The sequence below is a fragment of the Populus nigra genome, chromosome 13 (genome assembly GCF_951802175.1).
Source record: "Populus nigra chromosome 13, ddPopNigr1.1, whole genome shotgun sequence".
Classification (NCBI taxonomy): Eukaryota; Viridiplantae; Streptophyta; class Magnoliopsida; order Malpighiales; family Salicaceae; genus Populus; species Populus nigra.
Window position 1 is genome coordinate 6189317 of NC_084864.1, and position 24286 is coordinate 6213602.

Genomic DNA, 24286 nt, shown 5'->3' on the forward strand with positions numbered 1-24286 from the left:
AAATTTGTAGCCATGTTTTAGCTTTATCTTTTAATGAAAAAGGAAAAAGCTTCAATCTAATGGTGTTCATGCTACAATTTGAGTCATTATACGTGTTGCAAACCTCCTCAAATTCCCTTAAATGCAAGTATGGATTTTCTAAATCTAAACCATGAAAAGATGGTAAAAGTTGAATAATGCCTCTCTTAAAATTAAAATGAGATGCATCAGGAGGAAAAACTATGCATGAGGGTGCACTTGTTCTTGTGGGATTCATGTGGTCTCTAAGAGTTCTAACCCGAATATTCTCATTATTCTCATTATGAAGCGATTGGTTATCTTCTTCAGCCATATTTTCTGAAAATGATGAGGATACCCTACAAAGTCTACCACTTAATGTACGTGACCACACTCTCATGCACGTGTAAAAAGAGAATAAACGGAAGAAGAAAACAAAAGAAAGAGAAACAAAACAAAAGAAACAAAGTTAGATACAAGAAAAGAGAAAAGAGAAAATAAAATAAATACTATAATTTGTACAAGAATTTACCTCCCCAGCAACGGCGTCAAAAACTTGACACGACCAAAAGATTGATGTCTTTTCCCAAGTGCAGGAGTGTCGAAGTAATAAATAACCTGGCAAGACCGGGGTCGAACCACAGGGAGGTTACTTGTATAAATTATAAGCAACAATAATATAACAACAATAGTAACAACAACAACAACAATAGTAGTAGTAGTAGTAGTAGTAATACTAGTAATAGTAATAGTAGTAGTAGTAGTAGTAGTAATAATAGTAATACCAATAATACTATTAATAATGATAATAATAAAGATGATGAAGAAGAAGTTGATGAGAACTTTGAGATGGACTTGTTTAAGAAGGGACTTGTTTAATTGCATCAAGAAGTGGGATGTTGACTTTCACTTGTTTGAACAATTCATAGATTTCTGAGTTGATAAGATCATGTTTAGGTTTCCCTAACCTTTGTGGAAATGGTGCTTTAGGAACAAATTCTAAATCACTCACTTTGACTCCAATTTTTCTTGAATCATCTCCTTTCTCACTCATCTCTTTCTCATTTATCTCACCTTCTTTGTCACTCAAGCTCTCATTTGTCACTTGTGTTTTGATTTCCTCTTCACTTTCCCTAGATTCCTCCTCCACAATACTTCTAGGAATCCCAAAACCTATAGCTTTGTCAACAATCTTTCCACTTCTAAGGGTAGTGATGGCTTGGACTTGTTCATGGTTTGAAGGTTCACTAGATGAGGATTCACTCATGTGTACCTGACCTCTAGGATTTGGCATTGGTTGAGCTGGGATCTTTCCCTTCTCTTGAATGCTTAGTGATTGAGTCAACTTGGTTAGTTGACTTCGAATGTCATCTAAGGTCCTATTGGTCTGGTCTTGAAATTTGTAAGCTTGGTTGTTGATTCCTCCTTGTGTTTGCATGAATTGTTGAAGAGTATCCTCTAGGGATCTCTTATGAGGTGGTTGGTATGTGTTATGTGTGGGAGCATGAAATGGCTGGGGTGGAGGTTGAAATGTTTGAGGTACTGAAGGGCCCTCATTTCTCCATCCAAAATTTGGGTGGTTCCTCCATCCAGGATTGTAGGTCTCAGAGTAGGGATTGCCTACTTGGTTTGAAAATGGCTTTCTAGCATTACTTGAATCAGAAGTTTGGCCATATAGCACTTCCTTGAAGGCTGGAATGGTAGGACACTCAGTTGTCCTATGCCCTTTGCTCTCACAAACAACACAACTTTCCTCTTGTTGTTCACTCATGACATGCACTTTTTTAATCTCAAGAGACTCTACTTTCCTAGCCAATGAGGCTAATCTAGCATTGAGGTCATCAGTCTCTTTCAATTGGAACTTCCCACTTGAATGAGAAATGGTGTTTCTAGACTCAACATGAAGTGGGAGAGAAGTCTCCCATTGCTTTGTGTTTTCAGCCAATTGATCAAAGAAATCAAAGGCTTCACTTGGTTCTTTGTCATAAAACTCACCATTACACATGGTTGACACTAGCTTTTTAAAATCTGCGGTAAGAGAGTCGTAGAAGAAACTCACTAACCTCCACATCTCAAAACCATGGTGGGGGCATGCATTTAACAAGTCTTTGAACCTTTCCCAAGCTTGGTGAAATGACTCATTTGGACTACAAGAAAAATTCATCATTTGACGTTGTAAGGCTGCCGTCCTATGAGTGGGGAAGTATTTTTTCAAAAATTCAGCTTGCATTTCTCTCCATGTACCTATAGACCTAGGACGCAAGGAGTTTAGCCAAAGCTTGGCTTTATCCTTTAGAGAGAATGGGAACAATTTAAGACGAATAGTTTCCTCGGTGCATGTTCTATCAATAAAAGTATTACATACCTCTTCAAAGTCTTTAATGTGTATGTATGGATTTTCAGAATCCATACCGTGAAATGTGGGAAGAAGTTGAATCATGCCCGGTTTCAAATTGAAAGCTTGTTGGTTAAGAGGTAAGATAATACACGAAGGTGTACTTTGTCTAGCCGGGTGAAGATACTCTCTAAGAGTTCGAAAATTAGGTTGATCATTGAATTGTGGAGGTCCATTACCTTGAACACTCCCTTCACCCTCTACATCTTCAACATTAGCCATGATAAAAAAAACAATAATATAACAATTATATGAATACGAAAGGAAAGGAAACGAAAAAGAAAAAGAAAAAAAATTGCAAATAAAAGTAAATGAAATGTAAAAGATAAAGTAATAGCTCAAAAATAAAAATACAACAAATTAAGAAATTCACTCTCTAACTAATAAGCAATATTAACAACAATAAACATTAAAAGATAATTATAACAAGCATGAATAAAAGGGCGGTAGTACCGGCCAAGCACTTCAAACAATAAATATAAGAAAAATAACAACAATAAACAACAAAATAAAATAAAATAAAATGAACAAAAGGCGGTAGTACCGGCCAAACACTTCAGATAATAAATATAAGAAAAATAACAACAATAAACAACAAAATAAAATAAAATAAATAAGAGGCGATAAAACCAGCCTTATAATATAAACAATAAATATTAGAAACTAATTAGAATAGACAATAAAAGAAAAATGGTTGAACCAACCAAAATCCAACAATTAATAGTCTAGTCCACAGTCCAATATCTAAAAAGTTGAGGTCAAATTTTTTTTTTTAGGCGGTAAAACCAGCCATTTGATTTTTTATTTATATGTATTTTTTTTTTGTTTTCCAATACTCAAATATAAATTTGTTACCTTTGCTTGCTAGCTCCCCGGCAACGGCGCCAAAATTGCTTGACCGCTTTTTATATTCGGCTTGTTTTAACTCGCAAGTGCACGAGTGTGTGATGTAGCAATTAACTCGGTAAGATCGAGGTCATATCCATAGAGCGCTAGATCTGGAAATTAAGCTAGGTAACAAGAAAAACTCAAGAGAAATTAAATTAACAATAACTTGGTTGAAAATGATTGATGGATTTGTTTTCAAAGATGAAAAGGTGTAAATAGATTTTAAATGACAAGAAAAAGTAAGTCATGGTCCAAATCAATTTTAATGGTGATGTATTGGTGATTCCTTCAACATATATAAGATAACTCAACCTAATATCAACGATGGTGATATTAGATCGGAAGATATTACAATGAAGTTTAAAAAGATGAAGATTGATTATTGCTTAAGAATGAACAAGTACTTTCATATTAAGTAAGACATTGAATCAAGCAATCTCTATACCAAAACTAAGGTTTGTGCATAAAAATTCAAGATTATAACATTAACTAAATGATTTCTAAAATTTCTTTGCAATAATAAACATTCATGAAGAAAATGAAAAGATAGACATTAAGATTCATTCATATCTTAAAGAACTCACCTCAACCACCATCATCCTTGATTTGGATCCAAGAAGGAGATTAGCCAACCATGATTATATGTAATAACACTTTAATAAATATGAAATAACTTAAATCAAACTGAAATAATAAGTTTTACAATCTAAAGAACCGAAATCTATAAAGAAGAACACAACACAATTTCAGTAAAAATTCGGACACAAATCTGACTCTAACTTTGGACAGCAATTCAACCCTTTTTTGAAGCCTCCTCTGGAGATGGCTATTAGAGACATATTTATAGGCCATTCTGTTAGCTTTCCAGATCATTAAAGAACAGCTCATTTGGACATCTGAGTCAAAAGTTATGGACAAAACACCGAAAGGTGTTCTGGAAAATCAAACCAGACCAGCTTGGAGAACACTTTGGTGCATGTTTTTCTTCCTCCTTTATGAGTTGTCTCTTTCTTCTTTTGACCCAAAATAATGTCACAATGTCCCCTCCAGCTTTCCATCCATGTGCTTGCCCTCTTGGATCAATGAATTATACAAATAAATCAAATGTTATTTATTGTGTGGACATGTAGGATCATGGATTGTGTTTGGGCTGATTTGGAGGCTGATTTGGGGCTGATTTGGGGCTGAATTTAAGCATCAAATAAGGATACAAATGTACCTATTATTTGGGCTAAGATTGACATTGAAACCTTGAGTGTTTGATGGTTGAAGTTTGCACACAACATAAGGCATGTTTGGGCTTGAAATAGATCATATGATATTCTTTTCTAGAATTGGACTAGAATTGATTTTTTGGGCAAATTTGGAGCACTTATTTGAACCAAGATTTGCTTCAATCTTCAACTAAATTTCTCTTCAATTCTTTGTTCCGAATTCCGACGTTGAATTTTCTGAAATAATTCATTTAAGCTCCAAAAACCTATCGAGACATTAAAAGAAACTTCATTACTAAAAAAACACATCAATTATTATAAAAAAACCCAAATAAAAATAATAAATACATATGTAAAATAAGAGACTTAATGATACTTTTGATGCACAATCACCACTCCATCTTGATCTTAGTTTTCCAGGAAATAAATGGAGTCGAGAATTATAAAGCAAGACTTTTTGACCACCATTGAATGTTTTTCTCAATATTTTCTTGTCATGAAACTCTTTGATTCTTGCTTTATGAATTCTTGAATTTTCATATGCATCATTTCTTATTTCCTCAAGCTCATTTATTTGTAACTTACGCAGCTGACTAGCATCATTAAGGTTTGAATTGAAAGCTTTAATAGCCCAATAAGCGTTATGTTCAAGTTCCACAGGCAAGTGACAAGGTTTTCCATAGACTAGTCTATAAGGTGACATACCTAATGATGTTTTATAAGCAGTTCGATAAGCCCAAAGTGCATCATTAAGTCTTAAAGACCAGTCTTTCCTATTAGGGTTCACTGTTTTCTCCAAGATTTGTTTGATCTCCCTATTAGCAAGCTCTACCTGTCCACTAGTCTGAGGGTGATAAGGGGTGGCAACTTTGTGAGTGATTCCATATTTCTTCGTTAAAGACTCAAATGGCTTGTTGCAGAAATGTGTTCCACCATCACTTATCATGGCTCGAGGGATTCCAAATCGACTCAAAATATTTTCTTTTAAGAATTTTATCACTGTTTTGTGATCATTGTTTCGACTTGGAATTGCCTCTATCCATTTTGAAACATAATCTACTGCGACTAATATGTACACGAAACCAAATGATGAAGGAAATGGACCCATGAAATCTATACCCCAACAGTCAAAGATCTCAATGACAAGAATAGGATTTAAAGGCATCATGTGATGTTTTGAAATAGATCCCAACTTTTGACAATTTTCACAAATCTTGCAGAATGCATGTGAGTCCTTGAACATGGTGGGCCAGTAAAATCCGCATTGTAAGATTTTTGCAGTTGCCTTTCTTGATGAGAAATGACTCCCACATGCCTCAGAATGACAAAATTTAATAACACTACTTACCTCATTATCAAGAATGCATCTTCGAAATATTTGATCAGGACAATATTTGAATAAATAAGGGTCATTCCAATAAAAGTTCTTCACTTCATTCAAGAACTTTCTTTTGTCTTGGGTACTCCAATGAGCTGGCAATTGTCCTGAAACAAGAAAATTAACAATATTAGCAAACCAAGGCATCGTAGAGACAGAAAATAAAGATTCATCAGGAAAGTAGTCATCGATTGGTGTGATGTCAGATTTTGAATCTGTTGTCAATCTTGACAAATGATCGGTGACAACATTTTTGGTGCCTTTCTTGTCTTTGATTGTGATATCAAATTCTTGAAGTAACAAAATCCACCGAACCAATCTAGCCTTAGACTCTTTCTTAGAAAGAAGATATTTCAATGCTGCATGATCACTAAAAACAACAACAGGTGAGCCAACAAGATAAGACCTGAATTTTTCACATGCAAATACTACTGCAAGTAATTCTTTTTCAATGGTGGTGTAATTCATTTGAGCACTATTCAAAGTTTTACTTGCATAGTAAATCACATAGGGTTTCTTATCTTTTCTTTGTCCCAAGACAGCACCCACGGCATAATCACTAGCATCGCACATTATTTCAAAAGGTAATGACCAATCAGGAGGTTGAATGACAGGAGCAGAAGTAAGCAGGTTTTTAAGTTTAACAAAGGCTTCTTCACAATGTTCAGTCCATTCAAAAATATTATCCTTTGTTAGAAGGTTACTCAAGGGCTTAGATATTACGCTAAAATCTTTGATGAACCTTCTATAAAAACCAGCATGTCCTAAGAATGATCTAACATCTTTAATAGATTTTGGTGTTGGCAAGTTAGCAATTAACTCGATTTTAGATTTGTCAACCTCAATTCCTTTTGATGAAACAATGTGACCAAGTACAATGTCGTTTGTTACCATAAAGTGACATTTTTCCCAATTCAGTACAAGATTCTTCTCTTCACACCTGCTCAAAACCTTTTCTAAGTTAGTCAAACAATCATCAAATGAATCACTAAAAACAGAAAAGTCATCCATAAAAATCTCAAGAAAATGTTCAACCATATCACTGAATATACTAAGCATGCATCTTTGAAATGTGGCTGGTGCATTACATAATCCGAAAGGCATCCTTCGATATGTAAAAGTACCAAATGGACATGTGAAAGTAGTTTTCTCTTGATCTTCCAATGCAATTTCAATTTGGTTGTAGCCTGAATAGCCATCTAGAAAACAATAAAATTCATGACCTCCAACTCTTTCTAGAATTTGATCCATGAAAGGTAAAGGAAAATGATCTTTTCTAGTCATTGAATTAAGTTTCCTATAATCAATGCACATGCGCCAACCAGTAATAGTCCTAGTTGGAATTAACTCATTTTTTTCATTTGTTATCACAGTAACTCCAGACTTCTTAGGTACCACTTGAGTAGGACTTACCCATTTGCTGTCAGAAATAGGATAAATGATTCCATTACCTAGAAGCTTAATGACTTCATTTTTCACTACTTCTTTCATATTAGGATTAAGCCTTCGTTGCATTTCTCTAGAGGGTTTAGCATTTTCCTCCAAATAAATCCTGTGAGTGCAAATCAAAGGACTAATTCCTTTTATGTCAGCTATGGTCCATCCTAATGCATTTTTGTGCATTTTCAGAGTTTGTAATAACTTACCTTCTTGTTGTGCATTAAGTTTGGAAGAGATTATTACCAGAAAAGTTTCATTTTCTCCCAAAAATGAGTATTTGAGATTGAGGGGTAACGGCTTCAGATCAGGTTTTGGTGGTTGAACACTTGAAGGTATGGACTCAATTGATCGTGGTGGCAATTCCTCAATTTTCGGTCTCCAACTATTTGCCTTTGATTCTTCCTGAAAATAAACCATTTGCAAATCATCAGATTCATCAATCTCAATTTCACTGGAAGTGGTTTGAAATTGGTCATGAACTAATTTTTCAGTAAAGTCCACTTCCTGTAAATCATTATCATCTCCAGGCTGCTTGCAAATGTTGAAAATATTCATCTCCAATGTCATGTTCCCAAAAGATAGCTTCATCAGTCCATTCCTACAATTAATCAATGCATTAGAAGTTGCAAGAAATGGACGCCCTAAAATAACAGGAAATGAATTACATGCTTCAACAGGTTGTGTGTCCAAGACAATAAAATCCACAGGATAAATGAATTTATCAACTTGTACTAACACATCTTCAACTATTCCTCTAGGCACTTTTACAGATCTATCGGCAAGTAAAAGAGTCACAGAAGTTGGTTTTAACTCACCTAGATTGAGACTTTGAAAAACTGAATATGGAAGTAAATTCACACTAGCTCCAAGATCAAGTAAAGCTCTTTCAATTTTATGTTCTCCAATAAAGCATGAAATTGTAGGACAACCAGGGTCTTTATATTTCAATGCATTATTGTTCTGAAGAATGACACTTACTTGTTCGGCTAAAAAGGCTTTCTTTTTCACATTCAGTTTTCTCTTCACAGTGCACAAATCTTTCAAAAATTTAGCATAAGAAGGAACCTGTTTAATAGCATCCAGCAAAGGTATATTGATCCTTACCTGTTTGAAGGTTTCAAATATTTCAGAGTTGTGATTGACTTTCCTTTGTTTCGTCATGGCATGAGGAAATGGAAGTGCTGGCGGAGAATCAGTCTTTTCTTTGCAATGATCAGATTCAACCCCTTCCTTACCCTCGGAGATTGACTCATCATCATTCTCACAAGGGTTTAAGAATGGGTTTTTTAATAACTTTACCACTGCGAAGAGTGATGACTGATTTTACGTGATCCATGTGTTGGTTTCCAGAACTACTTGCATTCACATTGTATTGCCCCTTTGGATTTTGTTGTGGTTGAGATGGAAACTTACCTTTCTCTTGGAAACTGAGAGCAGATGTCAATTTTGCAAGAGTTTCTTTAAAATCTGTTATGCTTTAAGCAAGTTGAGTGTTAATTGCCTCTTGCTTTTCCATAAATGCATGCAATGTTTCCTCAAGATTTCTTCTAGGAGGTGGAGCATAAGGAGGTGCATATCCATGAGAATTTTGGAAATTATGATGTGCTTGAAACGGTGGCTGTGAAGTTTGAGCATTATTGTTCTCACTCTTCCAACTGAAATTTGGATGATTTCTCCAACCAGGGTTATATGTTTGCGAATATGGGTTGTGGTTGGGCCTTTGAAAACTGTTTAATGCATGAGCTTGTTCATGGAGACATTCTTTAAAAGAAGGCAAGGTTGGACAGTCATTGGTTGAATGTTCGTTGGTTTCACAGATTTGACATGGAATGTCTTGAACATATTTTAATTGACCACTCTTTTTCAATTATAGCGCTTCGACTTTTTTAGCTAAAGATGCAAACTTGGCTTGGAGGTCATGATCTTCCCTAAGGTTGTACATACCCCCACTAGATGTATGAGGTTGGGTTTTACTTGGTGCCTTATAAGTACCTGTGGTGTCCCAATTTTGCGCATTTTCAGCTAGCAAGTCTAGGTATTCCATTGCTTCATTAGGATCTTTATCCTCAAAAGTTCCATTGCACATTAATTCAACCATTTGCCTATCTCTAGGAGTTAACCCTTCATAACAATGTGAAACTAATCTCCATGTTTCAAAACCATGATGGGGGCAAGTATTAAGCAAGTCTCGATACCTATCCCAACATTGATAAAATGTTTTTCCTGGTTTTTGAGAGAAAGTAATGATTTGTCTTTTGAAAGAGTTTGTTATGTGGGATGGAAAAAACTTCTTTAAAAATTGTTGTTGCATTTCATCCCAAGCACGAATGGATCCAGGTCTCAAATTTTGTAGCCATGTTTTAGCTTTATCTTTTAATGAAAAAGGAAAAAGCTTCAATCTAATGGTGTTCATGCTACAATTTGAGTCATTATACGTGTTGCAAACCTCCTCAAATTCCCTTAAATGCAAGTATGGATTTTCTAAATCTAAGCCATGAAAAGATGGAAAAAGTTGAATAATGTCTGTCTTAAAATTAAAATGAGATGCATCAGGAGGAAAAACTATGCATGAGGGTGCACTTGTTCTTGTGGGATTCATGTGGTCTCTAAGAGTTCTAACCCGAATATTCTCATTATTCTCATTATGAAGCGATTGGTTATCTTCTTCAGCCATATTTTCTGAAAATGATGAGGATACCCTACAAAGTCTACCACTTAATGTACGTGACCACACTCTCATGCACGTGTAAAAAGAGAATAAAAGGAAGAAGAAAATAAAAGAAAAAGAAACAACACCAAAGAAACAAAGTTAAATACAAGAAAAGAAAAAAGAAAAAATAAAATAAATACTATAATTTGTACAAGAATTTACCTCCCCGGCAACGGCGCCAAAAACTTGACACGACCAAAAGATTGATGTCTTTTCCCAAGTGCAGGAGTGTCGAAGTAATAAATAACCCGGCAAGACCAGGGTCGAACCACATGGAGGTTACTTGTATAAATTATAAGCAACAATAATACTACAACAATAGTAACAACAACAACAACAACAACAACAACAACAACAATAATAATAGTAGTAATACTAATAATAGTAGTAGTAATAGTAGTAGTAGTAATAATAATAATACCAATAATACTATTAATAATGATAATAATAAAGATGAAGAAGAAGAAGAAATTGATGAGAACTTTGAAATGAAAGATTAATGTAAAGGATTAAACAATGATAACAACAAATGTCAAGGTTAGAGGATCCACTAATGATATTTCAAACAAGTATAGTATAAACTCTTGTTATTCAATTGGAAACCACACACAAGGAGGTTCCAATCAGATTATAAATTGTTAACATGATTACATTAGTTATCTTATTCGAATAATGCTAATACTTGTAAATTGTCTCATCTTTCCAGGGTAAAACTTTGAGATCATTTGGACTTCTAGAACTTGAGATATGGGCTGAACACTGAACAGTGTTTGGGCTGCAGGACAGATTCGGACTTCTTTGTTGTTGCTATAATTTGGACTTGAAAACAGCCTTTTTAAATCTTGGGCTCCACATGAAAGTTGTAGGTCTATGTTTTATCTTTCCATCCATATAAAATGGACCTAAATCCAAGATCTGCAGCTCCAAATATGACCCAATTACCGAACAGTGTTCCAGTTTGGACTGCACCAGTATCTCTTTTCTAAGTTTGGCCATCTCTTTGTCCTTTCAATTTCAGTACTTCAACTCATCAATCAATTCTTTCATTTATGTGATAGGCCTGCATTTAAGATGAACATTTACCATAAATTAAAGGTATCTTATATAATTAGATATGTTATTATAAAACATGCTTTAGTTAAGGAGTTATTGATACTTCAAGTGCAAAAATGATGATATAAAACCTTGATAAAAATGCACTTTTAAGTACTAATCAAAAGGCCCATGGGTCCGAGGCAATGACGTCAGGATCAAAAGGCCCATGGGTCCGAGGCAATGATGATATAAAACCTTGATAAAAATGCACTTTTAAGTACTAATCAAAACACCGACCCGCTTCGGGGTCCCGGTCGCGCTTCGCAGAACCAACGATGCTCCATCGGCCGCGACGCCTGCCATCGCTCGGCGGTCCTCCTCGCGGTGCTCCTTCGAAGCGCTTATAGGAAGTGCGCATTCAGGGCCTCACGGGTGCGATCATACCAGCACTAATGCACCGGATCCCATCAGAACTCCGGAGTTAAACGTGCTTGGGCGAGAGTCCTACGAGGATGGGTGACCTCTTGGGAAGTCCTCGTGTTGCACCCCTTCTTCTTGCCAGTTCCCCGACATATCTTTTTTTGGTCTCCTGCTCCCCTTCCCGTTATTTCCTCACCTTTCCTTTTCCGCACGGCGACTCGTGCCCGCCGACAGGTGGGGCGCGGTGATTCGCCCGATAGGAGAAAGGGACAGGGCAGAAGAGTGAAAGGCCTGCGTAGCGATTCCATAGCTACTATAAGGGAATCGGACTCTGGAAGCTCATGTAAAAATCTGGGCGCGATCCGACTGTCGGATCGCGGGTTATGACCTTTTTAAGCCGGTGTTCTTGCGCGTCGCGGACTTGACTCCTCCAGGGTGCCGGTCGCGCTTCCCAGAACCGGTAATGCTCGAACCGCCGCGACACCTGCCATTGCTCTGCGATCCTTCTCGCGAGGCTCCTTCGAAGCGCTTATAGGAAGTGCATGTGCATGGCCTCATGGGTGCGATCATACGAGCACTAATGCACCGGATCCCATCAGAACTCTGGAGTTAAAGGTGCTTGGGCGAGAGTCGTACAAGGATGGGTGACCTCTTGGGAAGTCCTCGTGTTGCACCCCTTCTTCTTGCCAGTTCCCCAACCCATCTTTTTTTGGTCTCCTTCTCCCCTTCAAGTTATTCCTCACCTTTCCTTTCCCGCACGGTGACCCGCGCCCGCCGAGAGGTGGGGCACGGTGATTTGCCCGAGAGGAGAAAGGGACAGGGCAGAAGAGTGAAAGACCCATGGCTCCGAGGCCATGACGTCAGGATCTAAAGATACGAAGGTCTGCGTAGCGATTCCATGGCTACTATAAGGGAATCGGACTCCGGAAGCTCCTGTAGGCGCGATCTAATGGTCGGATCGCAGGTTATGGCCCTTTGGAGCCGGTGTTCTTGCGCGGCGCAGACCGGCCCACTTCGGGGTCCCGGTCACGCTTCCCAGAACCGGCGATGCTCAGACCGCCTTGACGCCTGCCATCGCTCTACGATCCTCCTCGCACGGTTCCTTTGAAGCGGTTATAGGAAGAGCGCGTTCATGGCCTCACGGGTGCGATCATACCAGCACTGATGTACCAGATCCCATCAGAACTTCAACCATCAAACACTCAAGGTTTCAATGTCAATCTTAGCCTAAATAAAAGGTACATTTGTATCCTTATTTGATGATTAAATTCAACCCCAAATCAGCCCCAAAATCAGCCCCAAATCACCCTCCAAATCAGCCCCAAAATCAGCCCAAAATCACCCTCCAAATCAGCCCAAACACAATCCATGATCCTACATGTCCACACAACAAATAACATTTGATTTATTTGGGTAATTCATTGATCCAAGAGGGCAAGCACATGGATGGAAAGCTGGAGGGGACATTGTGACATTATTTTGGGTCAAAAGAAGAAAGAGACAACTCATAAAGGAGGAAGAAAAACGTGCACCAAAGTGTTCTCCAAGCTGGCCTGGTTTGATTTTCCAGAACACCTTTCGGTGTTTTGCCCATACCTTTTGACTCAGATATCTAAAGGAGCTATACTTCAATGATCTGGAAAGCTAACAGAATGGCCTATAAATATGTCTCTAATAGCCTTTTCCAAAAGAGGCTTCTAAGAGGGTCGAATTGCTGTCCAAAGTTAGAGTCAGATTTGTGTCCGAATTTTTACTGAAATTGTGTTGTGTTCTTCTTTATAGATTTCGGTTCTTTAGCTTGTAAAACTCATTATTTCAGTTTGATTCAAGTTATTTTATGTTTATTAAAGTGTTATTATATATAATCATGGTTGGCTAATCTTCTTCTTGCATCCAAATCAAGGATGATGGTGGTTGAGGTGAGTTCTTTAAGATATGAATGAATCTTAATGTCTATCTTTTCATTTTCTTCATGAATGTTTTATTATTGCAAAGAAATTTTAGAAATCATTTAGGTAATGTTATAATCTTGAATTTTTATGCACAAACCATAGTTTTGGTATAGAGATTGCTTGATTCAATGTCTTACTTAATATGAAAATACTTAATCATTCTTAAGCAATAATCAATCTTCATCTTTTTAAACTTCATTGTAATATCTTCCGATCTAATATCACCATCGTTGATATTAGGTTGAGTTATCTTATATATGTTGAAGGAATCACCAATACATCACCATTAAAATTGATTTGGACCAAGACTTACTTTTTCTTGTCATTTAAAATCTATTTACACCTTTTCATCTTTGAAAACAAATCCATCAATCATTTTCAACCAAGTTATTGTTAATTTAATTTCTCTTGAGTTTTTCTTGTTACCTAGCTTAATTTCCAGATCTAGCTCTCTGTGGATATGACCTCGATCTTACCGAGTTAATTGCTACATCGCACACTCGTGCACTTGCGAGTTAAAACAAGCCGAACATAAAAAGCGGTCAAGCAATTTTGGTGCCGTTGCCGGGGAGCTAGCAAGCAAAGGTAACAAATTTCTATTTGATTATTGGAAAACAAAAAAAAATACATAAAAATAAAAAATCAAATGGCTGGTTTTACCGCCTAAAAAAAAAAAATTGACCTCAACTTTTTGGATATTGGACTATGGACTAGACTATTAATTGTTGGATTTTGGTTGGTTCAACCATTTTTATTTTATTGTCTATTCTAATTAGTTTCTAATATTTATTGTTTATATTATAAGGCTGGTTTTACCGCCTCTTGTTTATTTTATTTTATTTTGTTGTTATTATTTTTCTTATATTTATTGTCTGAAGTGTTTGGCCGGTATTACCGCCTCTTGTTCATTTTATTTTATTTTGTTGTTTTGTTGTGATTATTTTTCTTATATTTATTGTTTGAAGTGCTTGGCCGGTATTACCGCCTTTTTATTCATGCTTGTTATAATTATCTTTTAATGTTTATTGTTGTTATTTTTCTTATATTTATTGTATGAAGTGCTTGGCCGGTATTACCGCCTTTTTATTCATGCTTGTTATAATTATCTTTTAATGTTTATTGTTGTTAATATTGCTTATTAGTTGTAGAATTTCTTAATTTGTTGTATTTTTATTTTTGAGCTATTACTTTATCTTTTACGTTTCATTTACTTTTATTTGCAATCTTCTTTTTCTTTTTCTTTTTCTTTGTTTTTCCTTTCCTTTCATATTCATATAATTGTTATATTATTATTTTTTTATCATGGCTAATGTTGAAGATGTAGAGGGTGAAGGGAGTGTTCAAGGTAATGGACCTCCACAATTCAATGATCAACCTAATTTTCGAACTCTTAGAGAGTATCTTCACCCGGCTAGACAAAGTACACCTTCGTGTATTATCTTACCTCTTAACCAACAAGCTTTCAATTTGAAACTGGGCATGATTCAACTTCTTCCCACATTTCACGGTATGGATTCTGAAAATCCATACATACACATTAAGGACTTTGAAGAGGTATGTAATACTTTTATTGATAGAACATGCACCGAGAAAACTATTCGTCTTAAATTGTTCCCATTCTCTCTAAAGGATAAAGCCAAGTGGGAAGTTCCAATTGAAAGAGACTGATGACCTCAATGCTAGATTAGCCTCATTGGCTAGGAAAGTAGAGTCTCTTGAGATTAAAAAAGTGCATGTCATGAGTGAACAACAAAAGGAAAGTTGTGTTGTTTGTGAGAGCAAAGGGCATAGGACAACTGAGTGTCCTACCATTCCAGCCTTCAAGGAAGTGCTATACGGCCAAACTTCTGATTCAAGTAATGTTAGAAAGCCATTTTCAAACTAAGTAGGCAATCCCTACTCTAAGACCTACAATCCTGGATGGAGGAACCACCCAAATTTTGGATGGAGAAATGAGGGCCCTTCAGTACCTCAAACATTTCAACCTCCACCCCAACCATTTCATGCTCCCACACATAATACATACCAACCACCTCATAAGAGATCCCTAGAGGATACTCTTCAACAATTCATGCAAACACAAGGAGGAATCAACAACCAAGCTTACAAATTTCAAGACCAGACCAATAGGACCTTAGATGACATTCGAAGTCAACTAACCAAGTTGACTCAATCACTAAGCATTCAAGAGAAGGGAAAGATCCCAGCTCAACCAATGCCAAATCCTAGAGGTCAAGTACACATGAGTGAATCCTCATCTAGTGAACCTTCAAACCATGAACAAGTCCAAGCCATCACTACCCTTAGAAGTGGAAAGATTGTTGACAAAGCTATAGGTTTTGGGATTCCTAGAAGTATTGTGGAGGAGGAATCTAGGGAAAGTGAAAAGGAAATCAAAACACAAGTGACAAATGAGAGCTTGAGTGACAAAGAAGGTGAGATAAATGAGAAAGAGATGAGTGAGAAAGGAGATGATTCAAGCAAAATTGGAGTCAAAGTGAGTGATTTAGAATTTGTTCCTAGAGCACCATTTCCACAAAGGTTAGGGAAACCTAAACATGATCTTATGAACTCGGAAATCTATGAATTGTTCAAACAAGTGAAAGTCAACATTCCACTCCTTGATGCAATTAAACAAGTCCCATCTTATGTAAAGTTCCTCAAGGACTTATGCACAGTCAAAAGGAGATTGAATGTGAAAGAAAGAGCCTTTCTAACTGAACATGCTAGTGCCATCATCCAGTTTAAGACCCCTCCCAAATACAAAGATCCTGGTTGTCTTACCATTTCATGTATTATTGGAAATCATAAGATAGACCAAGCTTTGTTGGATTTAGGAGCAAGTGTGAATTTGATACCCTACACTGTTCACGAACAGTTAGGTTTAGGAGAAATCAAGCCTACTTGAATCACCCTTCAATTAGCTGATAGGTCAATCAAGATTCTCAGGGGTATTGTTGAGGATGTGTTGGTCCAAGTAGATAAATTCTACTTTCCTGTTGATTTTGTAGTGCTAGACACCACACCTATTCAAGGTTTTAATGCTCCCATCCCAGTCATCTTAGGTAGACCTTTCCTAGCTACATCCAATGCTTTAATCAACTGTAGGAATGGGGTGATGAAATTGTCTTTTGGGAACATAACTGTGGAGATGAACATATTCAATGTCTCTAAACAAATTGGTGAACATGAGGACATTAGAGAGGTAGATTTGATCCAAACAGTTTGTCAAGAACACTTTGAGAGAGAGTGGATCAAGGATCCATTGGAGAGAACTTTAATTCATGATGAAAGATTTTGTTCTTTGGAATGTGTTGATGAGGAAGTAAGAGAACTCGAGACTTATTTAGATCCAATGCCTATTATGTCAATAGGTCAATGGACCCCATCGTTTGAGCCTTTGATTTCACCCCAAGTAAAAGCTGAGGCATCTCTTGTCCAACCTTATAAACCAGAAAGGAAGCCTTTACCGAGTGATCTTAAGTATGCATTTCTAGGGGAAGATGAATCATATCCTATTGTGATTTCATCAAAACTTAGCATAGAGTAGGAACAAGAACTTTTGAGAGTGGTGAGAAAACATAAGAAAGCAATTGGGTGGACTATTACTGACTTGAAAGGAATTAGCCCTCTTTTATGCACACATAGAATCTATCTTGAAGAAGAGGCTAAAACTGTGAGGCAAATGCAAAGACGATTGAACCCAAACATGAAGGAAGTAGTAAGATGTGAAGTGCTTAAGCTATTTGATGCGGGTATCATTTACCCCATTGCAAACTCAAAATGGGTTAGTCCAACCCAAGTTGTCCCTAAAAAATCTGGAGTCATGGTAGTGAAGAATGAAAATAATGAGCTAGTACCAACTAGAATCCAAACTGGATGGCGTATGTGCATTGATTATCGTGAGTTGAACATGGTGACTAGGAAGGACCATTTTCCACTTCCATTTTTAGACCAAGTGCTTGAAAGAGTAGCCGGAAGAGCTTTCTATTGTTTTCTTGATGGATACTCAGGTTACAACCAAATTGAGATTTCTTTAGAAGACCAAGAAAAAACCACTTTCACTTGTCCTTTTGGTACCTATGCTTATAGAAGAATGCCTTTTGGCTTGTGTAATGCACCAACCACTTTTCAAAGGTGTATGATGAGTATCTTTAGTGACATGGTGGAAAAAATTTTGGAAGTTTTCATGGATGATTTTTTAGTTTATGGGGATTCTTATGAGTTGTGTCTAATGCATTTAGAAAAAGTTCTTGAAAGGTGTGAAGAGAGGAATCTTGTACTTAATTGGGAGAAATGTCATTTTATGGTGACACATGGCATTGTCTTAGGTCATATTGTCTCTTCAAAAGGGATAGAGGTAGATAAGTCAAAGGTTGAAGTCATTCAAAAATTACCTACCCCTCGGAGTGTGAAAGATGTGAGATCCTTTTTAGGACACGCTGGTTTTTACCGAAGATTCATTCATTCTTTTAGTACCATTGCCAAACCATTGTGTAACTTGTTGTCACAAGATGTTCAATTTGATTGGACATCAAAATCTCAAGAAGCTTTTGAAAAGCTTAAAGGGTTGTTGACCACTGCACCAATCATGCAAGCTCCTAATTGGTCTTTACCATTTGAACTGATGTGTGATGCTAGTGATTTTGCGGTAGGGGCTGTTTTAGGGCAAAGAAAAGATAAGAAACCTCATGTCATTTATTATGCTAGCAAGACTTTGAATGATGCTCAATTGAATTACACTACAACTGAAAAAGAACTTTTAGTTGTGGTCTTTGCATTGGACAAGTTTTGGTCTTATTTGGTTGGATCTCTTGTTATTGTTTTCACTGATCATGCAGCATTGAAATACTTGCTTACAAAACAAGATGCCAAGCCACGTTTGATTCGATGGATCCTCCTACTCCGAGAGTTTAACCTTGAAATTCGAGATAAAAAGGGAGAAGAGAATGTAGTGCTGATCATTTGTCCCGTCTTTCAAGCTATGAGACCATAATTGATGAATCTCCAATAAATGAATTCTTTGCTGATGAAAATTTATTTTGTGCAGGTACTGTTTCCTACATTGGCTCTCCATGGTATGCCGACATAGCAAATTACCTAGCCACAAGTCAGATTCCTTCTCATTGGTCTAAACTTGACAAACAAAAATTCTTGCGCAACGTGGGTACCTTTTTTTGGGATGACCCCTACCTATTTAAATACTGCCCTGACCAATTTGTGAGGCGGTGCATTCCTGATCATGAAATTCCAAGTGTCATTAATTTTTGTCATGCATTAGCCTGTGCGCATTTCTCTTCCAAGAAAACCACTGCCAAGATCTTGCAGTGTGGTTTTTATTGGCCCACCATGTTCAAAGATGTCCATGCCTTCTGTGTTGCATGTGATCGATGCCAACGACTAGGTAACCTTACTAGGCGTAACATGATGCCCCTAAACCCCATTTTTGTTTTGGAAATATTTGATTGTTGGGGGATTGATTTCATGGGACCTTTTCCAAGTTCATTTGGTTACCAATTCATCCTTGTAGCTGTTGATTATGTGTCTAAATAGGTGGAGGCCATTGCATCTCGAACCAATGACCATCGAGTTGTGGTCAAATTCTTGAAAGAAAACATTTTCTCTCGTTTTGGCATGCCCCGGGCTATGATTAGTGATGATGGTAAGCATTTTTGTAACAAGCCCGTTGGGATTTTGATGAGAAAATATGGTGTAATTCACAAGGTCAGTACCCCCTATCATCCACAAACTAGTGGCCAAGCTGAGTTGGCAAATAGGGAGATCAAGAACATTCTAGAGAAAACAGTTAATCCAAATCGTAAAGATTGGTCCCTACGACTAGTTGATGCTTTGTGGGCATATCGCACTGCTTACAAGACCTCTTTAGGAATGTCTCCTTATAGGCTAGTTTATGGAAAGCCTTGTCATCTCCCTGTTGAGATTGAGCACCGTGCATATTGGGCCATCCGGCAATTCAATGATAATGAAAACGAGGTTGGCAAAAATAGAAAGCTTCAATTGGATGAATTAGATGAACTGAGAAATGATGCATTTGAAAATGCAAAAATTTCAAAACATAAGATGAAAACCTTGCATGATAAACATATTCTTAGAAAATCCTTTCATGTTGGTCAAAAGGCTCTCTTGTATAATTCACGATTACATCTCTTTCCTGGGAAGTTGAGGACAAAATGGATTGGTCCATTTATGATTAAATCCATATTTGAGCATGGTGCATTTGAGGTAAAAAATCCTAAGAATGGAAATGTTTTCAAAGTAAATGGTCATCAATTGAAACCTTATCTTGAAAACTTTGTGGCTGAAGTTGAGACATTGGATCTTGAAATCCAATACCATTGTAGTGTCAGAAGTAATGAGTTTATATTTTTATTTTTTCATTTTTATTTTTATTTTTATTTTTATTTTTTTCTCTTTCTTCCATCTCTTATATTTTCTTGTTCATGCATTAGGGACAATGCATTATTTTAAGTTGGGGGGGGGGGTGTGAGGTTCTTTATTTTCAAAAAAAAAAAATCAATGTTTTGTTTTAGTTGTGATATGCAGGTAAAAAAAAATCAAGCAAGAAGTCAGCTCATGTCCAAATCAATCAGACATTCATCCTTGAGAACAAAAGGGGAGTAACAGTTTTCTAATCTTTATACTTTTCTTCTCTTTCTTTTTTACATTGAGGATAATGAAAAACTTAATTTTAGATATTTGATTATGTTGAATGCTTGAGATAACCATGCTTGTTTTAAAAAAAAAAACTTGTATTCGTATGTGAATGAGACTTGTTTAGGATCAACATTACATTTTTGGATTCATTATTGTGTTGAACATTGCATGCTTTAATTTGGGATAGATAATATCTTATAAAGCAAGATATAGCATACTTTTTTCTTAAGATTATTGAAGTACATCTTTCCTTGTAAAAGTTGTGTGAGTTGTGTGATTATGCATGAAAGATGAGTGTGATGCTTTACTTATGATGTGCTTTTTAGTAATGAAGTTTCTTTTTAATGTTTCGATAGGTTTTTGGAGCTTAAATGAATTATTTCAGAAAATTCAACGTGGGAATTCGAAACAAAGAATTGAAGAGAAATTTAGTTGAAGATTGAAGCAAATCTTGGTTCAAATAAGTGCTCCAAATTTGCCCCAAAAATCAATTCTATTCCAATTCTAGAAAAGAATATCATATGATCTATTTCAAGCCCAAACTTGCCTTATGTTGTGTGCAAACTTCAACCATCAAACACTCAAGGTTTCAATGTCAATCTTAGCCCAAATAAAAGGTACATTTGTATCCTTATTTGATGCTTAAATTCAACCCCAAATCAGCCCCAAAATCAGCCCCAAATCACCCTCCAAATCAGCCCAAACACAATCCATGATCCTACATGTCCACACAACAAATAACATTTGATTTATTTGGGTAATTCATTGATCCAATAGGGTAAGCACATGGATGGAAAGCTGGAGGGGACATTGTGACATTATTTTGGGTCAAAAGAAGAAAGAGACAACTTATAAAGGAGGAAGAAAAACGTGCACCAAAGTGTTCTCCAAGCTGGCCTGGTTTGATTTTCCAGAACACCTTTCGGTGTTTTACCCATAACTTTTGACTCAGATGTCCACATGAGCTGTTCTTTAATGATCTGGAAAGCTAACAGAATGGTCTATAAATATGTCTCTAATAGCCATCTCCAAAAGAGGTTTCTAAGAGGGTCGAATTGTTGTCCAAAGTTAGAGTCAGATTTGTGTCCGAATTTTTACTGAAATTGTGTTGTGTTCTTCTTTATAGATTTCGGTTCTTTAGCTTGTAAAACTCATTATTTCAGTTTGATTCAAGTTATTTATGTTTATTAAAGTGTTATTATATATAATCATGGTTGGCTAATCTTCTTCTTGGATCCAAATCAAGGATGATGGTGGTTGAGGTGAGTTCTTTAAGATATGAATGAATCTTAATGTCTATCTTTTCATTTTCTTCATGAATGTTTTATTATTGGAAAGAAATTTTAGAAATCATTTAGGTAATGTTATAATCTTGAATTTTTATGCACAAACCTTAGTTTTGGTATAGAGATTGCTTGATTCAATGTCTTACTTAATATGAAAATACTTGTTCATTCTTAAGCAATAATCAATCTTCATCTTTTTAAACTTCATTGTAATATCTTCCGATCTAATATCACTATCGTTGATATTAGGTTGAGTTATCTTATATATGTTGAAGAAATCACCAATACATCACCATTAAAATTGATTTGGACCAAGACTTACTTTTTCTTGTCATTTAAAATCTATTTACACTTTTTCATCTTTGAAAACAAATCCATCAATCATTTTCAACCAAGTTATTGTTAATTTAAGTTCTCTTGAGTTTTGTTTTGTTACCTAACTTAATTTCCAGATCTAGCTCTTTGTGGATATGACCTCGATCTTACCGAGTTAATTGCTACATCGCACACTCGTGCACTTGCGAGTTAAAACAAGCCGATCATAAAAAGCGGTCAAGCAGCGACACCTGCCATTGCTCTGCGATCCTTCTCGCGAGGCTCCTTCGAAGCGCTTATAGGAAGTGCGTGTGCATGGCCTCATGGGTGCGATCATACCAGCACTAATGCACCGGATCCCATCAGAACTCCGGAGTTAAAGGTGCTTGGGCGAGAGTCATACGAGGATGGGTGACCTCTTGAGAAGTCCTCGTGTTGCACCCCTTCTTCTTGCCAGTTCCCCAACCCATCTTTTTTTGGTCTCCTGCTCCCCTTCAAGTTATTTCCTCACCTTTCCTTTCCCGCACGGCGACCCGCGCCCGCCGAGAGGTGGGGCACGGTGATTTGCCCGAGAGGAGAAAGGGACAGGGCAGAAGAGTGAAAGACCCATGGCTCCGAGGCCATGACGTCAGGATCTAAAGATACGATGGTCCGCGTAGCGATTCCATGGCTACTATAACGGAATCGGACTCTGGAAGCTCCTGTAGGCGCGATCCAATGGTCAGATCGCGGGTTATGGCCCTTTGGAGCCGGTGTTCTTGTGCGGCGCGGACCGGCCCGCTTCGGGGTCCCGGTCACGCTTCCCAGAACCGGCGATGCTCGGACCGCCTTGACGCCTGCCATCGCTCTGCGATCTCCTTGCGCGGCTCCTTTGAAGTGGTTATAGGAAGTGAATGTGCATGGCCTCATGGGTGCGATCATACCAGCACTAATGCACAGGATCCCATCAGAACTCCGGAGTTAAACGTGCTTGGGCGAGAGTCGTATGAGGATGGGTGACCTCCTGGGAAGTCCTCGTGTTGCACCCCTTCTTCTTGACAGTTCCTCTACCTTTCTTTTTTTGGTCTCCTGCTCCCCTTCCAGTTATTTCCTCACCTTTCTTTTCCCGTACTGCGACAGGGCAGAAGAGTGAAAGGCCCATGGGTCTAGGGCGATGACGTCAGGATCTAAACATCCGGCGGTCTGCATAGCGATTCCATGGCTACTATAAGGGAATCAGACTCTAGAAGCTCCTGTAAAACTCTGGGCGCGATCCGACGTTCGGATCGTGGATTATGGCCCTTTTGAGCCGGTGTTCTTGCGCGGCGCGGACTGGCCCGCTTCGAGGTCCCGGTCGCTCTTCCTAGAACTAGCGATGCTCGAACTGCCGCGACACCTGCGATCCTCCTTGCGGGCACCTTCGAAGCGCTTATATGAAGTGCGCGTCCATGGCCTCACGGGTGCGATCATACCAGCACTAATGCACCTGATCCCATCAAAGCTCTGAAGTTAAACATGCTTGGGCGAGAGTAGTAATAGGATGGGTGACCTCTTGGGAAGTCCTCGTGTTGCACCCCTTCTTTTTGCCAGTTCCCCGACCCTTCTTTTTTTGGTCTCCTGCTCCCCTTCCCGTTATTTCCTCACCTTTCTTTTCCCGCATGCCGTCCTGAGCCCGCCGAGAGGAGGGGCGCGGTGATTCGCCCGTGAGGATCAAGGGACAAGGCAGAAGAGTGAATGGCCCATTGCTTCGGGGCAATGATGTTAAGATCTAAGGATCCAACGGTCTGTGTAGCCATTCCATTGCTACTATAAGGGAATCGGACTCCGGAAGCTCTTGTAAAAATCTGGGCGCGATCCAACGGTCAAATCGCGGGTTATAGCACTTTTGACGTGATGTTCTTACGCGGCGGGACCGGCCTGCTCCGGGGCCCCGGTCGCCCTTTCACGAGCTAATGTTGCTCAAACCGCCGCGACGCCTGCCATCATTCTGTGATCCTCCTCACGGGCTCCTTCGAAGCGCTTATAGGAATTGCGCGTGTATGGCCTCACGGGTGCGATCATACCAACACTAATGCACCGGATCCCAACAGAACTCCACAGTTCAACGTGTTTGGGCGAGAGTAGTACTAGGATGAGTGACCTTCTAGGAAGTCCTAGTGTTGCACCCCTCTTTTTTGCCACTTCCCCGACCCTTTTTTTTTTTGTCTCCTGCTCCCCTTCCCTTTATTTCCTCATCTTTCCTTTCCCGCACGGCGTCCCTTGCCCGCCGAGAGGACGAGCGCAGTGGTTCGCCTGAGAGGAGCAAGGGACAGGGCAGAAGAGTGAAAGGTCCATGGCTCCATGCGAGGACGTCAAGATCTAAAGATCCGGCGGTCGGCGTAGCGATTCCATTGCTACTACAAGGGAAAGGGACTCTAGAAGCTCTTGTAAAAATCTGGGCGCGATCCGACTAGCGGATCGCGGGTTATGGCTCTTTTGAGTTGCTGTTCTTGCCTGGCGCAAACCGGCCCGCTTCGGAGTCTAGGTCGCACTTCCCCGAGCCGGCGCCCCTCTGCGGCGGTGCTTGAACCGTTGCGATGCTTGCCATCACTCTACAAACCTC

General features: G+C 38.2%; 6 non-coding genes across 6 annotated transcripts; all 6 read left to right on the plus strand.

Moving 5' to 3' along the window:
* Positions 1-11487: 11487 nt before the first annotated feature.
* LOC133672135 (5S ribosomal RNA) lies at positions 11488-11606 on the plus strand. Its single transcript, XR_009834735.1, has one exon. It is a non-coding gene; the product is annotated as a 5S ribosomal RNA (ribosomal RNA).
* A 429-nt stretch (positions 11607-12035) lies between these two features.
* On the plus strand, positions 12036-12154 carry LOC133672160 (5S ribosomal RNA). The gene has a single exon (XR_009834759.1). It is a non-coding gene; the product is annotated as a 5S ribosomal RNA (ribosomal RNA).
* Positions 12155-22030: 9876 nt separating this feature from the next.
* LOC133672139 (5S ribosomal RNA) lies at positions 22031-22149 on the plus strand. The gene has a single exon (XR_009834739.1). It is a non-coding gene; the product is annotated as a 5S ribosomal RNA (ribosomal RNA).
* A 465-nt stretch (positions 22150-22614) lies between these two features.
* Positions 22615-22733, plus strand: LOC133672152 (5S ribosomal RNA). Its single transcript, XR_009834751.1, has one exon. It is a non-coding gene; the product is annotated as a 5S ribosomal RNA (ribosomal RNA).
* Positions 22734-23142: 409 nt separating this feature from the next.
* On the plus strand, positions 23143-23261 carry LOC133672192 (5S ribosomal RNA). Its single transcript, XR_009834789.1, has one exon. It is a non-coding gene; the product is annotated as a 5S ribosomal RNA (ribosomal RNA).
* A 472-nt stretch (positions 23262-23733) lies between these two features.
* LOC133672200 (5S ribosomal RNA) lies at positions 23734-23852 on the plus strand. Its single transcript, XR_009834796.1, has one exon. It is a non-coding gene; the product is annotated as a 5S ribosomal RNA (ribosomal RNA).
* The last annotated feature ends 434 nt before the right edge of the window (positions 23853-24286 follow it).